Genomic DNA, 16164 nt, shown 5'->3' on the forward strand with positions numbered 1-16164 from the left:
ATGGAGGTAAAAGCCTACATCCTGCTTTGTGTTTGTATTCATGGGAATCTCGATTACAAGGGTGCGGAGTCGATTTCCCATCTCTCGAGGGTTTCTTACTTGAGCTTCCTAGCTTGAGGGTTCTCCTTTATATATAGGTAGAAGCACCAAGCCTACCAAAGAGTCCGAGTCGAATAAGCACATGTGTCCTAATAAAAATCTACCTTGTCTTTCTTCCTAGGTTAGGAAAGCTTCTGGCGTCTCTTGCCTTGTATATCTTTAAGCCGCCGTCTTCTGGTGATGGGCCGCTAGGTGGCTTGTAAACAAAGTCCTCCGACCCATCTTCTCACGTTGTCCTCGCGGCTTGACCCTGCCCCATCGGGCGGGTTACATCTTGGGGTTATATCCTCGACACCATGCGTACAGTGGTCTGATAGAATACACCCAAGTGTCCCTCGGTTGCCCCGCATAGTGCTTTGGGTTGGACCAACACTCATGAGGAGCATTGTCCCAGGGGTCAATTAATTATCCATGAGGTCCAGAAAGACACAATGGAATTTTATTACTTATTAGGAAAATGTAGTACCAATGCTGGGTTGGACCAACGCTGTCGGGACCCCGATCCTAAGTCATAGGAATCCAGCCTGTAAGACATCGCATCTCTTTGCGGTCTCACGCACGGTTAACTCCACGGCTGCAGCCTTACCTTAGCCGGGACCGTTTGCGTCTTTTGACTGACGTATGCAATAATGTCGCTAGCATTCCAATGTCAAAGAACACGGATCGACAAGTCTAGTCACAAACCAAAGTGGCAGTACCGCACAAGGACAGGCATACATGTCCCAACAAAGGAGGTGTCGGTCACCAGGGAGTGTAGACGAGTCGTAGCAAGCTACAAGGACTCCATTACATCGCGTGACATTTCCCCAAAGGGGACAGACACAGCAGCTAAGAAGGACACATGTCGGTCAACCAATGTGTCCGGAGCAGTAGCGAACTACCAAGGCTCGTTGGATCACAAAGGGGCATTTCCTTGTAAGGAGTGCTACTAAAGTTCACGACTAGGTAATCAAACCCCATACATATCAAGTACGGCACACGTATGCATGGCATACCGATATGTATAGATACATCGATGGCATCACAACATAACCATAAACATACAAGCTTTATTTAAGAGGCTCGGAAGAGCCACACACATAATATTACACATTAAGGGTCTCACGACCCATAATAGCAGTCATTCAGTTACAAGCCAGCGGAAGAGTCTAAACTGTCTGAGTACAGAGAGGTGCAACTAAAGGGGCACATGGCCTGACTATACTACAGATCCAACGTAGGGCGAGATCGTAGTTGGGACACCAGCTACTCGTCGTCGTCGATGTCTACGAAGAACCCTCCATTAGGGTCATTAGAGACCTCTGCAACATTTATTAAGCAAACATGAGTACAAAGGTACTCAACAAGACTTTAGGATATCTAACTACTCATGCAAGGTATCAAAAGAATATTGTGGGGTTTCATGCGCAAAGACAGCATCTGACTCGTGGCTAAACAACTTGCATTTTTAAATAATTTTGACAACTTGATTTCTCGCACACGAGTCCACTAACACCACAAGAATACACTATCGTGGTATCATTCCGTCTCCATACGGAATTTCCATCCATGACACTCATGCTTATCTTGATAATTTTATGAGTAGCCATTGAAGTTATCTATGAACAACATATGTCTCCAAGTAGTCCATATCCGCGGACGCGGCTATTCGAATAGTTCATAACCCTGCAGGGGTGTACTTCGTCACACACGCTCTCGCCACTTATCGCCATGTGCACATCATGCACCTTGGCAACCTTCAAGCGGAAGCACAACGAGGGAGTCGGCCACGACCGTTAACCACACTAGTAGCTAGTCTAGGTTTATCGCCTATCTGAGAGTAACCCGTACGGAAGTCTGTCCGAGGTTTCCGCCACGGCCTCAAACGATGTGCGCAGGGTTCCCAAGCCCACCATCTGGGTGCCACTTGGTACACCGTGCCACTACCTACCGCATCACGGCCCACCTCTCAGGTTAGCACCATGCACGGCCTCCAACATTACTATAAATACCAGAAACTACTTGCAACTCCTGGACAGAGTACTAAGCGATTAATAGGCTGAGCGGGGTCATATTTCAGGGCCCAGCATGTGGTAGTATCTAGTCTTGGATTACATACAAGGAATTCAGGTCCTAAGGACGGTTCCAATGAAACAACCCGCCATGTACTCCTGCAGAGCCTTTCACCGGTACCTTTACCAAATCAGGTTCAACACACAACCTTTGCTTACCGAACACATTCTCACAATTCTGTTCATGTCCCAGATGACAGACCATACACAACTCTAAGCATAGCATGCATAGCAGGATAAGGCACAACATGGCTCAAGCAACTACCAGGTATGCTAGGTTGCAAGGTTCGGCTATTTACTGTGACAAGCTTAGGTCATGCAAAGGAAGTGGGTTCAACTAACGTGGAAAAAGCATTTGAAGCATTTGATCCTAATGCAATAAATAAGTGTAGGAGCAAGAACATGGGATTTATCGGGATGATCAAAATGGTTGCTTGCCTTGTTTCTCAGAGGAGGGACAATATCCGTCAGACGGATATTCGGTGGAATCCGGGGGTGCGGAGCCTACCGAGATGAAGGGCAACAATCAATAACAATCATATGCAACAAGATGATGCATGAGCATGGCATGAGAATGCAAGGTGGTAAACTAATAAAATCAACATGTATTAGGTTTGAAGTTGATTTGAATCACATCCAAATATCAATTCAAACGAGGTATTCTCGGATACCGATTTAATTGTTTCGACCTGATGCTCAGATCAACTTGATGTTAGCATGCATGAGATGTCATGTTAATGTATGGTTTGTTATTAGAACATTGTTTGATCATGTCATTCATAATGAAATTTGAATATTTTCCAAATTCCATTTATAAAATATTTATACGAATTGACTTATTCATTAATCTACATGTTTGGGTTCTGTAACTTTTTCAAACATGAATGAAAATAGCATATTCAGATTCCTTGAATTTTTCTGATACTTTTTCATATATAAATTATTTTCATTGGAGTTACAGATTAATTTCTATGAATTTTTTAAGTTTTAAACATTTCTCGAATTATTTTTATACTGGAAAATACTTTTACTGCATCAGCAGGTCCATCTGGCCGTTGAAAGTCAAACCTGACCAGTGGGACCCACTGGTCAGTGTCTCTCATCAGATTTAGATTAAGATTAAACTTAATTAGCTGATTAATCTTACTGGACCCACATGTCAGTGTCTTATTAATTTATCTGATTTATTTTTATTATTTCTAAACTATCCAGAGGCTGGCCCCACTCGTCAATGGCTTAGGACAGCTGAGATCCACCGGCGGCGAGGTCGTCCTCGCCGGCGGGGAGCCTCCGGCGAGCACCAGAACGTCGGGGGGCATCGGAAATGGCGCACAGAGGGCCAAACTCGGCGCGGAGAGCACCAGAGGAACGACCACTCGGTGGCGCGCACGATGGGACAAGCCCCAGGGGCTGGGGTGGACGGAATCTACGCCGGCGACGAGCTTGGCGGCGACCAAGTTCGGCCATCATCGAAGCCATCGAATACGGGGCCAAAACACGCGAGGCTGGGCACCTAGCGCATCTACATGATGTCTTGAGGCTGTTGGTGGCCTCAGGCGGACCAACCCGTCACCGGAGGGCTACCGGCGACGAGCCGCAGCGGCGGTCCTCGTCGGGCTCCGATGGAAGTAAGCCTAGAGGAGGGGATCGACGGGGAGAGCTTAGGGGAAATGACCGCATGCTCACGGGGATTGCAGTGGTGGCGCTAGTTTGCTCGGGGACAGCCTGGGAACGACGGCGATCTTCGGTGACCCGAGGAAGAAGATGACAGCTGCTTATCATTTCACTGCACCTCAGCATCGGGCTCGGGTCTAGGAAGCTTCAGAGATGTGCGGCGGACCTACTACGTGGCTCAGGAGGGAGAAGGGTCGGCTAGATCGACGGCGAGCTCGAGCTCTGCTCGGGCTCCAATGGCGGTAGAAGCAGGGAGGAGAGATCCGATAGGAGGGGGGGAATCTGGCGCTGGGAATGGATAGCCACGGGCTCGGGGAGCTTATCCCCGAGCTTGCCAGCGCGAGACGGCGGCCAGGCAGGCGCACAGGTGCGTGGCCGCGCCGGAGTACACGGCGGCCACCTCCTGCTGCCCACTGGCGGGGGAGGAAGACGACAGGAATTGCTGGGCCGGGCCAGGTTAGGCGACAGGTAAGGGATTTTCATTTTCTTTCTGTTTTTGTTTCTGTTTTTTTATTTCACTGGTTTTCTATTTATTTCAGCTCCAAAATGGTTTGTAAAAACTATTTTAAACACACCTGAATATTTGTTGGAATATTCCCAACCATTTCCAAAGTTTTCAACATTTTTGAAAATTTAAAGTTTCTGATTTCAAATTAAAAACTTGAAACCAGTAGCTTTTGCATTTATTTAAAATGCCTAAGATGTTAAGAAAATGGTTTTCTTCATTGCTCATTTACTTTCATGATTTATCAGAAATTTTGAAGTTTTCTTGAGGCCATTTTGGGTTCATTTATTTTAACTAGTTTTGAGATTTCCTTTATTTGAAGAAGTGGCTAAGGTAGAGTTTTTTCTTCACCTCTTTCTTTGTTCTTGTTGACAAATTCTTAGATGCAATGCAAAGAAGACATGAGCACAAGACTAACTTGCTTAAGGGGTCATGGATGTGACAACTCACCCCCACTCAAAGGAATCTCGTCCTGAGATTTAGAAGTCGTCGGGAATAACGCAGGATACTCAAGTCGGAGACGATCCTCTCTTTCCCAAGTTGCCTCCTTTTCAGAATGATTTGACCATTGAACTTTAAGAAACTTGAGGTTTCGACGTCCAGTGGTACGCTCAGCTTGATCAAGAATACGCACGGGGTATTCTCAATATGAAAGGTTATCTTGGAGATCAAGCGTTTCATGGTCCACTTCACGGATAGGATCCGAAAAGAAACGCCTGAGTTGCGAGACGTGGAAGACATCATGAACCTTGGAAAGATGCGGAGGAAGTTCCAACTGGTAGGCAACTTCTCCTCGTTTGGCAAGAATACGAAAAGGACCAATGTAACGAGGAGCCAACTTGCCCTTGATAACGAATCGATGGGTACCCTTCAAAGGTGTAACCCGAAGGTAAGCCTTCTCGTCAACTTCAAAGGTCACAGCCTTATGATGACGATCATATTGGCTCTTTTGACGAGACTGGGCTGTTTTCAACTTTTCACGAATAATGCGAACCTGCTCTTCTGCATCCTGGATCATGTCCGGTCCAAAGAGTTGCCTCTCTCCGGTTTCTGACCAATTAAGAGGTGTTCGACATCTTCGTCCATAGAGAACTTCAAAAGGGGCTTTTCCCAAGCTTGATTGATAACTATTGTTATAAGCGAATTCGGCGAATGGAAGGCACTTCTCCCAATTCATACCGAACGATATAACACAAGCTCGAAGCATATCTTCTAGGATTTGATTCACTCTTTCTACTTGACCACTTGATTGGGGATGGAAGGCAGTACTAAAAGATAAGTGAGTCCCCATGGCATTCTGAAAACTTTCCCAGAAGCGAGAAGTAAAGATACTCCCACGGTCCGAGTTAATCTCCAGGGGAACACCATGAAGAGACACTATTCGGGAGATATATAACTCTGCTAGCTGGCTAGCTGTTATACTCTCACGAACGGGAAGAAAATGAGCCACTTTGGAAAGACGGTCAATGACCACAAAGATAGCATTATTTCCTTTCTTGGTCTTGGGAAATCCGGTAATGAAATCCATGCTAACTTTATCCCATTTCCATTCAGGAATAGCTAGAGGTTGAAGGGTGCCAGCAGGCCTTTGATGTTCTGCCTTAACTCGACGACAAACATCGCAGTTAGCAACGAACTCAGCAATTTCTCTCTTCATCCTAGTCCACCAGAACCTCTGGCATAGGTACTGATACATCTTAGTACTACCGGGATGAATGGTGAGAGCAGAATCACGAGCCTCCTTAAGGATTAACTGCCTTAGATGTGGGTTCTTAGGAACCACTAGACGATTCTGGAAGAACACAACACCTTGATTGTTCATGGAAAATTCTTTAGCATTTCCGCTAAAAATATTCTCCTTGATACATGATATACCCTTGTCACGCTTTTGGCCAGCTATAATTTGATCCTTAAGAGTAGGCTTCGCCACCAGGGTAGAAAGGAATCCTTGAGGAAAAATATGAAGATTCAACTTCCGAAAGTCCTCATGGAGATGTCGTTGACCTTGTTGTAGCATCAAATTGTTACAATAAGATTTACGACTTAGTGCATCGGCCATAACATTGGCCTTCCCCGGGGTGTAAGTTATCCCTAAGTCGTAATCCGAGATAAACTCAACCCACCGTCTTTGCCTGAGATTCAAATCCGGTTGGGTGAGGATATATTTCAGACTTTGGTGCTCAGTGAATATTTCGCAACGATTACCCAAAAGGTAATGTCGCCAGGTTTTTAGTGCATGGACCACAGCTGCAAGCTCAAGGTCATGTCTGGGATAATTATCCTCATGTGGACGCAACTGTCGAGATGCGTATGCGATCACATGACGATCTTGCATGAGAATGCAACCTTATCCTTGTCGCGAGGCGTCGCAATAGATAACAAAGTCCTTAGAAAAATCTGGTGGTAGCAACACAGGTGCGGAAGTCAGGCGTCTTTTCAGTTCCTGAAAACTATGCTCACACTGTGGTGTCCACTCGAACATTTTATCCTTCTTGAGGAGTTCAGTTAGAGGCTTTGCAACCTTGGAGAAATTCTCGACAAAGCGGCGACAATAGCTCGCTAGACCAAGAAAACTCCTAACTTGCTTAACCGATTCAGGTTGAGTCCAATCAAGAACAGCTTGAACTCTCTCGGGATTGACAGCAATACCCTTACCAGAGATTACGTGTCCTAGATAGGTCACTTCTGGTAACCAGAATTCACATTTTGAAAACTTGGCATAAAGGCAATGCTCTCAAAGTTTCATCAATACCAGCCTTAGATGCTCGGCATTTTCTTGTTCGTTCTTCGAGTAAATGAGAATATCATCGAGGTATACCACGACGAATTTATCCAAATACTCCATGAAGATTGAACTCATCAGACGAGAGAAAGTGGCTGGGGCATTGGTTAAACCGAAGGACATGACGGTGTACTCGTATTGGCCATAACGAGTAACAAAAGCCGTTTTTGGAATGTCCCCGTTCTTAATCTTGATTTGATGGTATCCCAACCTCAAATCCATTTTGGAGAAGACTAAGGATCCAGCGAGCTGATCGTATAGATCGTTGATCCTGGGGAGCGGATACTTGTTCTTTATGGTGACCAGATTAACTGGTCGGTAATCTACAACCATCCGATCCGTTCCGTCTTTCTTCTTGACGAAGAGGATGGGACAAGCCCAAGGAGAAGAGCTAGGACGAATGAAACCTTTGTTCAAGGCCTCATCTAGTTGCTTCTTAAGTTCGGCTAGCTCCAGGGGTGCCATCTTGTAAGGTCTTCTGGCTATTGGGACAGTTCCCGGAACAAGATCTATCACAAACTCCATATCTTTGTCAGGTGGAATTCCTGGCAGTTCCTCTGGAAAGACATCCGGGAAGTCACGGACTACCGGAATGTCTTCAAGTTCCGGAAGAGGGTTGGCATTTAAGGAATAAAGTTGGCATTTGGCATCTCGAGTAGAGACATTTACTATCTCACCTGAGGGATGGGTAAGCTGGACATTTCTAGTATGGGTATCAATCTTGGCATAGTGAGCTGACATCCAGTCCATGCCCCAGATGATATTAATATCCGAAGAATTCAATGCTATCAATGAGGCTAGAAAAACTAGCCTGTCTACTAGAATTTCATTGTCATAGGTTATCCTAGAGGTTTGCCATTTACTACCAGGAGTTTGGACAACCAATGGGATTGGCATATCACAAAAAAGACATGTTATGCAACTGTGCATAACTTTTTGAAATGAAGGAATGAGAAGACCCAGTGGCAAAGAGAACGGACGCTGGGTGATGATTAACAAGAAGCGTACCCAGCATGACGTCGGGATCCTCTGCAGCTTCTTCTGCTGACACATAGTTCACACGGCCACGTGCAGGAGTTGGCTTCACATAGTAAGCTTTGCCCGACTTGGCTTGCCCGACGGACTTTCCGGGTTGCTTGGCACCCACATTCTGAGGACACTCACGGGAATAGTGCTCGGGTTCTCCACACTTGTAGCATATCACTTGATTGGCACGTGGTGGAGCATTGCTAGCTGGACCACCATAAGATTTTGCTGGAGGGTTGGCCTGATTCGTCTGAGGCGCCACGTAGGATGGCCTCGGAGTGTATCTTGGCGGCAGAGAACTGTTCGGAACCCACAGCCTGCGTTTTGGAAACGCGGAACGAGAAGACGAGCCGAAGTCAAGGGAGTGCTTCCTTGTGGCTTCGAAGTCAGTATGACCAGTCTCGGCACTGATCGCTTTGTTGACCAGGGCTTGAAAGCTTGCACACTCATGGAGGCGCAGATCACGATGGAGCTCAGGGCTCAGACCCTTACGGAACCTTGCTTGCTTCTTGGCGTCAGTAGACACCTCCTCTGTTGCATAGTGGGCGAGATTACCGAACTCGCGGCTATAGGCATCCACAGTCAACTTGCCCTGACTGAAGGCACATAACTCCTCTCTCTTTCTGCCCATCAGGCCCTCTGGAATATGGTGCAGACGAAAGGCTGCACTGAAGTCTGCCCATGTGGCTACTGGTTCAGCGGGACGCATAGCTTCAAAGTTCTCCCACCATAGATTGGCGGGTCCCTCCAGGAAATACGCCGCACAGGTTGCCTTGTCAGCCTCAGACACATTCGCAGAGCTAATCTTGCGTGAGATGCTGAACAGCCAGTCATCAGCGTCGAGGGGATCGACGGAATGATGAAACTTTGGAGGATTCAACTTCACAAAGTCGTTGAGGGACACTGCAGCATTCCTAGGCTGACGAGCCGTATTCTGCTCAATACGCTCTAACAGTCGGTTGGTCTCCCTTTTATTTCTCTCTGCCTCAAGCATCACTTCCGCCAAAGAGGGTGGGTGAGGCAGGTCTTCCTGCGACGCTTGACTACCCTCGCCTTGCTCATGACCAGGGGCACGGTTCAACCTGGTGAACACCATCCTGACAATCAAACTCACAGCTTAGACCAATATCATATCAATACTAGCTATGGATTAAGAATGTACTGAACACACGGAATGCGGAAATGAATATCCGAACAACATGGTAACAAACAACTGCTATATATACACCATGGTTCATACACACCCTTACATAGTTCAGTACAACCTTAACCGAAGAGCAAACTACTGAATTATGAAACTACTCATCAGAGGCTTACAAGCTTCCTATACATTATTTATCTAGGCCTCCGGAATTCATTTCACATTACAGGCATACTTCACAAGTCACGTAGGACTGTGAACGTACGGCTACTACCATGCTATCCTTCCGCTCACAGCTCAGGCATCCGCATAGAACATCTCATAGAGATTACCTCCATGACTTGGAAGCTCAACCTGCGGATCAGGAAACACTCTAGCCTGAGATCCCTGGGATCCATAAGGACACGGATGTGGCCTTGGTCCCCTGACTGGTGGTAAGAGGGGTCCCCGAAGAGGTGTGACTCCTCCTATAGCTGGCCAGTCAACGTGAGCCGGAAGATGGGTCCTAACAGGGTTCAGCATCTCCATCTCTCCGTACCCTGTCTGGACTACCGGTGCCAGCTGCGTCAAAGCCGTCCACAGACGGGCACGGGTAGCATAAAGCTCCATGCGGAGAGCACGAGCATCCTTGTCTCTGTTCTCTAGCATCTCAACAGTGGACTGCAATAGTGGATCCTCCATAGAAAAATCAAAATAGACTCCACTGAGGTATCCCTCTTCACCAGTCTGAGAGGCCGGAATATAGCAGAACTCTGAATTCTGCAGCAGTGCATGTCTCGCTCTCATAATGGTTAGCATTGAATAGGCAACATCTTGTACTGCCATGTCAACAGTGACTCCCAACCCATAGGACCAATGGATTGCCTTCTCAGCTCCAGGGTAGTCTGGAAATACCCTAACAGTGCAGATGTACTGGCTCTGGTTGAAGTCTCGGTACTATTCCTCCACTGTGTACTCGGGGTACCAGCGGTAACCGCACACCGACATCACCCTGACCAGCATGGCCGTATGACCCGGCACATCAATGCACCTGGTCAGACGTACCACCTGACGAGAAGGACGGCCAGGCATTTGTAAATAGAGAGTAATGCAAAAAAGCATTAGAGCTCCGAATGCAAAATTGGGCAGCATAACGGCTGCAAATGCTCAAAAACAAATTTCGAGACAGCCCAAAATGGAATAGCGTAACCACTCAACTATCAAGTTAAACTCTCTGATCATCAAACTTACTTCCTTTTTCCTAGGAATGAAAGAAACCCAAATATCTCTTGACCCGTAGTCCTATAATCTACCGATCAGAAACACGAGCCTAGAAGAAGATGAGTAACCTAGTCCTTAATTCCCGCAGAAAAGACAAGGATGACCAGAATCGAATAACTTGAGAAGAGAACAAGAGTCTTACGTTCCCTTCAACAAACAATTCCCTTATATATAACTAAAGCAATTCTAGACTCAACTTCGACCAGTTTGGCTTAGTAATCCCAAACTCAGTCAGGCTCTGATACCAACGCTGTCGGGACCCCGATCCTAAGTCATAGGAATCCAGCCTGTAACACATCGCATCTCTTTGCGGTCTCATGCATGGTTAACTCCACGGCTGCAGCCTTACCTTAGTCGGGACCGTTTGCGTCTTTTGACTCACGTATGCAATAGTGTCGCTAGCATTCCAATGTCAAAGAACCCGGATCGACAAGTCTAGTCACAAACCAAAGTGGCAGTACCGCACAAGGACAGGCATACATGACCCAACAAAGCAGGTGTCGGTCACCAGCGAATGTAGATGAGTCGTAGCAAGCTACAAGGACTCCATTACATCGCGTGACATTTCCCCAAAGGGGACAGACACATCAGCAAAGAAGGACACATGCCGGTCAACCAATGTGTCCGGAGCAGTAGCGAACTACCAAGGCTCGTTGGATCACAAAGGGGCATTTCCTTGTAAGGAGTGCTAGTAAAGTTCACGACTAGGTAATCAAACCCCATACATATCAAGTACGACACACGTACGCATGGCATATCGATATGTATAGATACATCGATGGCATCACAACATAACCATAAACATACAAGCTTTATTTAAGAGGCTCGGAAGAGCCACACACATAATATTACACATTAAGGGTCTCACGACCCATAATAGCAGTCATTTAGTTACAAGCCAGCGGAAGAGTTTAAACTGTCTGAGTACAGACAGGTGCAACTAAAGGGGCACATGGCCTGACTATACTACAGATCCAACATAGGGCCAGATCGTAGCTGGGACACCAGCTACTCGTCGTCGTCGATGTCTACGAAGAACCCTCCATTAGGGTCATTAGCAACCTCTGCAACATTTATTAAGCAAACATGAGTACGAAGGTACTCAGCAAGACTTTAGGATATCTAACTACTCATGCAAGGTATCAAAAGAGTATTGTGGGGTTTCATGCGGAAAGCCAACATCTGACTCGTGGCTAAACAAGTTGCATTTTTAAATAATTTTGACAACTTGATTTCTCGCACACGAGTCCACTAACACCACAACAATACACTATCGTGGAATCATTCCGTCTCCATACGGAATTGCCATCCATGACACTCACGCTTATCTTGACAATTTTATGAGTAGCCATTGAAGTTATCTATGAACAACATATGTCTCCAACTAGTCCATATCCGCGGACGCGACTATTCGAATAGTTCATAACCCTGCAGGGGTGTACTTCGTCACACACGCTCTCGCCACTTATCGCCATGTGCACGTCATGCACCTCGGCAACCTTCAAGCGGAAGCCCAGCGAGGGAGTTGGCCACGACCGTTAACCACACTAGTACCTAGTCCAGGTTTATCGCCTATCTGAGAGTAACCCGTATGGAAGTCTGGCCGAGGTTTCCGCCACTGCCTCAAACGATGTGCGCAGGGTTCCCAAGCCCACCATCCGGGTGCCACTTGGTACACCGTGCCACTGCCTACCGCATCACGGCCCACCTCTCAGGTCAGCACCATGCACGGCTTCCAACATTACTATAAACACCAGAAAGTACTTGCAACTCCTGGACAGAGTACTAAGCGATTAATAGGCCGAGCGGGGTCATATTTCAGGGCCCAGCATGTTGTAGTATCTAGTCTTGGATTACATACACGGAACTCAGTTCCTAAGGACGGTTCCAATGAAACAACCCGCCATGTACTCCTACACAGCCTTTCACCGGTACCTTTACCAAATTAGATTCAACACACAACCTTTGCTTACCGAACACATTCTCACAATTCTGTTCATCTCCCAGGTGACAGACCATACACAACTCTAAGCATAGCATGCATAGCAGGATAAGGCACAACATGGCTCAAGCAACTACCAGGTATGCTAGGTTGCAAGGTTCGGCTATTTACTGTGACAAGGTTAGGTCATGCAAAGGAAGTGGGTTCAACTAATGTGGCAAAAGCATTTGAAGCATTTGATCCTAATGCAATAAATAAGTGCAGGAGCAAGAACATGGTATTTATCGGGATGATCAAAATGGTTGCTTGCCTTGTTGCTCAGAGGAGGGACAATATCCGTCAGACGGATATTCGGTGGAATCCGGTGGTGCGGAGCCTACCGAGTTGAAGGGCAACAATCAATAACAATCATATGCAACAAGATGATGCATGAGCATGGCATGAGAATGGAAGGTGGTAAACTAACAAAATCAACATGTATTAGGTTTGAAGTTGATTTGAATCACATTCAAATATCAATTCAAACGAGGTATTATCGGATACTGATTTAATTGTTTCGACCTGATGCTCAGATCAACTTGATGTCATGTTAATGTACTGGTTTGTTATTAGAACATTGTTTGATCATGTCATTCATAATGAAATTTGAATATTTTCCAAATTCCATTTATAAAATATTTATAAGAATTGACTTATTCATTAATCTACATGTTTGGGTTCTGTAACTTTTTCAAACATGAATGAAAATAGCATATTCAGATTCCTTGAATTTTTCTGATACTTTTTCATATATAAATTATTTTCATTGGAGTTACAGATTAATTTCTATGAATTTTTGTAGTTTTAAACATTTCTGGAATTATTTTTATACTGGAAAATACTTTTACTGCAGCAGCATGACATCAGCAGGTCCATCTGGCCGTTGAAAGTCAAACCTGACCAGTGGGACCCACTAGTCAGTGTCTCTGGTCAGATTTAGATTAAGATTAAACTTAATTAGCTGATTAATCTTAGTGGACCCACATGTCAGTGTCTTATTAATTTATCTGATTTATTTTTATTATTTCTAAACTATCCAGAGGCTGGCCCCACCCGTCAGTGGCTAACGCCAGCTGAGATCCACCGGCGGCGAGGTCGTCCTCGCCGGCGGGGAGCCTCTGGCGAGCACCAGAACGTCGGGGGGCATCGGAAATGGCGCACAGAGGGCCAAACTCGGCGCGGAGAGCACCAGAGGAACGGCCACTCGATGGCGCGCACGATGGGACAAGCCCCAGTGGCTGGGGTGGACGGAATCTACGCCGGCGACGAGCTTGGCGGCGACCAAGTTCGGCCATCGTCGAAGCCATCGAATACGGGGCCAAAACGCGCGGGGCTGGGCACCTAGCGCATCTACATGATGTCCTGAAGCTGCTGGTGGCCTTAGGCGGACCAACCTGTCACCGGAGGGCTACCAGGGACGAGCCGCAGCGGCGGTCCTCGTCGGGCTGCGATGGAACTAAGCCTAGAGGAGGGGATTGACGGGGAGAGCTTAGGGGAAATGACCGCATGCTCACAGGGAGTGAAGTGGTGGCGCTAGTTTGCTCGGGGACGGCCCGGAGAGGGAGAACGTCGGCGGCGATCTTCGGTGAACCGAGGAAGAAGACGACAGCTGCTCGTTGTTTCACTGCACCTCAGCGTCGGTCTCGGGGCTAGGAAGCTTCAGAGAGGTGCGGCTGACCTACTGCGTGGCTCAGGAGGGAGAAGGGTCGGCTAGATCGACGGCGAGCTCGAGCTCTGCTCGGGCTCCAATGGCGGCAGAAGCAGGGAGGAGAGATCCGATAGGAGGGGGGGAATCTGGCGCTGGGAATGGATAGCCACGGGCTCGAGGAGCTTATCCCCGAGCTTGCCAGCGCAAGACGGCGGCCAGGCAGGCGCACAGGTGCGTGGCCGCGCCGGAGTACGCGGCGGCCACCTCCTGCTGCCCACTGGCGGGGGAGGAAGACGACAGGAATTGCTGGGCCGGGCCAGGTTAGGCGACAGGTAAGGATTTTTCATTTTCTTTCTGTTTTTGTTTTTGTTTTTCTATTTCACTGGTTTTCTATTTATTTCAGCTCCAAAATGGTTTGTAAACACTATTTTAAACACACCTGAATATTTGTTGGAATATTCCCAACCATTTCCAAAGTTTTCAACATTTTTGAAAATTTAAAGTTTCTGATTTCAAATTAAAAACTTGAAACCAGTAGCTTTTGCATTTATTTAAAATGCTTAAGATGTTAAGAAAATGGTTTTCTTCATTGCTCATTTACTTTCATGATTTATCAGAAATTTTGAACTTTTCTTGAGGCCATTTTGGGTTCATTGATTTTAACTAGTTTTGAGATTTCCTTTATTTGAAGAAGTGGCTAAGGTAGAGTTTTTTCTTCACCTCTTTCTTTGTTCTTGTTGACAAATTCTTAGATGCAATGCAAAGAAGACATGAGCACAAGACTAACTTGCTTAAGGGGTCAGGGATGTGACAAACACTCATGAAGAGTTTTATCCCAAAACGAAAATCAAGGGGGTCCCCATAACAACCCAAAGCATATTAGGAATGCTCAATATGGAACATAACACCGATCCACAATTAACTAGGGGGGCAAAAGTGTAACAAAACACCGAGCTAGAAGACCAAGCATTCCAACCTCAACCAAGTGTATAGTTGCATTGAAATAAATATCAATGATATGGTGATATAACAAGAAATCCATGTTGTCACATGGATGCATCTGCACCTGCAACTAGCAACACTATAAGAAGGCTGAGCAAGCGGTAACATAGCCAAACAAAAGTTTGATCGGTTGTGTAGGGGGTTAGAGGATTTTCATGGTAATGTCTGGTGGCTTCACATAATAGGTGGTAGGCAGCAAGACATAGCGATAGAAACGAGACAACTAGCATGGTAATGATGGTAATAGTATCCAGGGAAATGATTATCTTACTTGTGATCCCACTTGGAAGAAAACGAATCCATGAAGAACCAACGTAGTCGAATGAATCCTGACACGCAGAAGTGGTTTGGAACTCTATCGAGAAGAAACAATCCGGAAAAACAATCAACATATAGTAGACACCACAAAAAATGCATGACATGATCCGCAAGCAAATATGATGCATGTCCATTTAATTATGCAAGGCATGCTAAAGAACAACAATCATCTCCTACACATTAACTGAAGCTCAATAAATTGGGGAACGTTGATTGGGAAACAAAAAACTTCCTACGCACACGCAATACCTATCCATGGTGATGATCATCTACGAGAGGGGAGAGTGAATCTACATACCCTTGTAGATCGCTGAGCGGAAGCGTATATAACACGGTTTATGTAGTGGAACATCTTCCTGATCCAAATCGCAGCCCATCCCGCGATCTCATCACGATCCGTCCCGCGATCTCATCACGATCCGTCCCGCGATCCCATCATGATCCTTCCCGATCTAGTGCCGAACGGACGACACCTCCGCTTTCAGCACACGTACAGCTCAATGACGATCTCCATCTTCTAGATCCAGCAAGAGGGGCGGAGAGGTAGATGAGTTCTCCAGAACGGCGGCGTGGTAGTGGTGGTGGTGGTGCTATTCCAGCAGGGCTTCACCTAAGCACCGTTGAAACTAGAGGAGAAACAGATCTAGAGAGAGAGGGCAGCACGTGGTTGTTTTCTG

This window comes from Hordeum vulgare, chromosome 4H, assembly GCF_904849725.1.
Source record: "Hordeum vulgare subsp. vulgare chromosome 4H, MorexV3_pseudomolecules_assembly, whole genome shotgun sequence".
In the NCBI taxonomy this organism is placed as follows: domain Eukaryota; kingdom Viridiplantae; phylum Streptophyta; class Magnoliopsida; order Poales; family Poaceae; genus Hordeum; species Hordeum vulgare.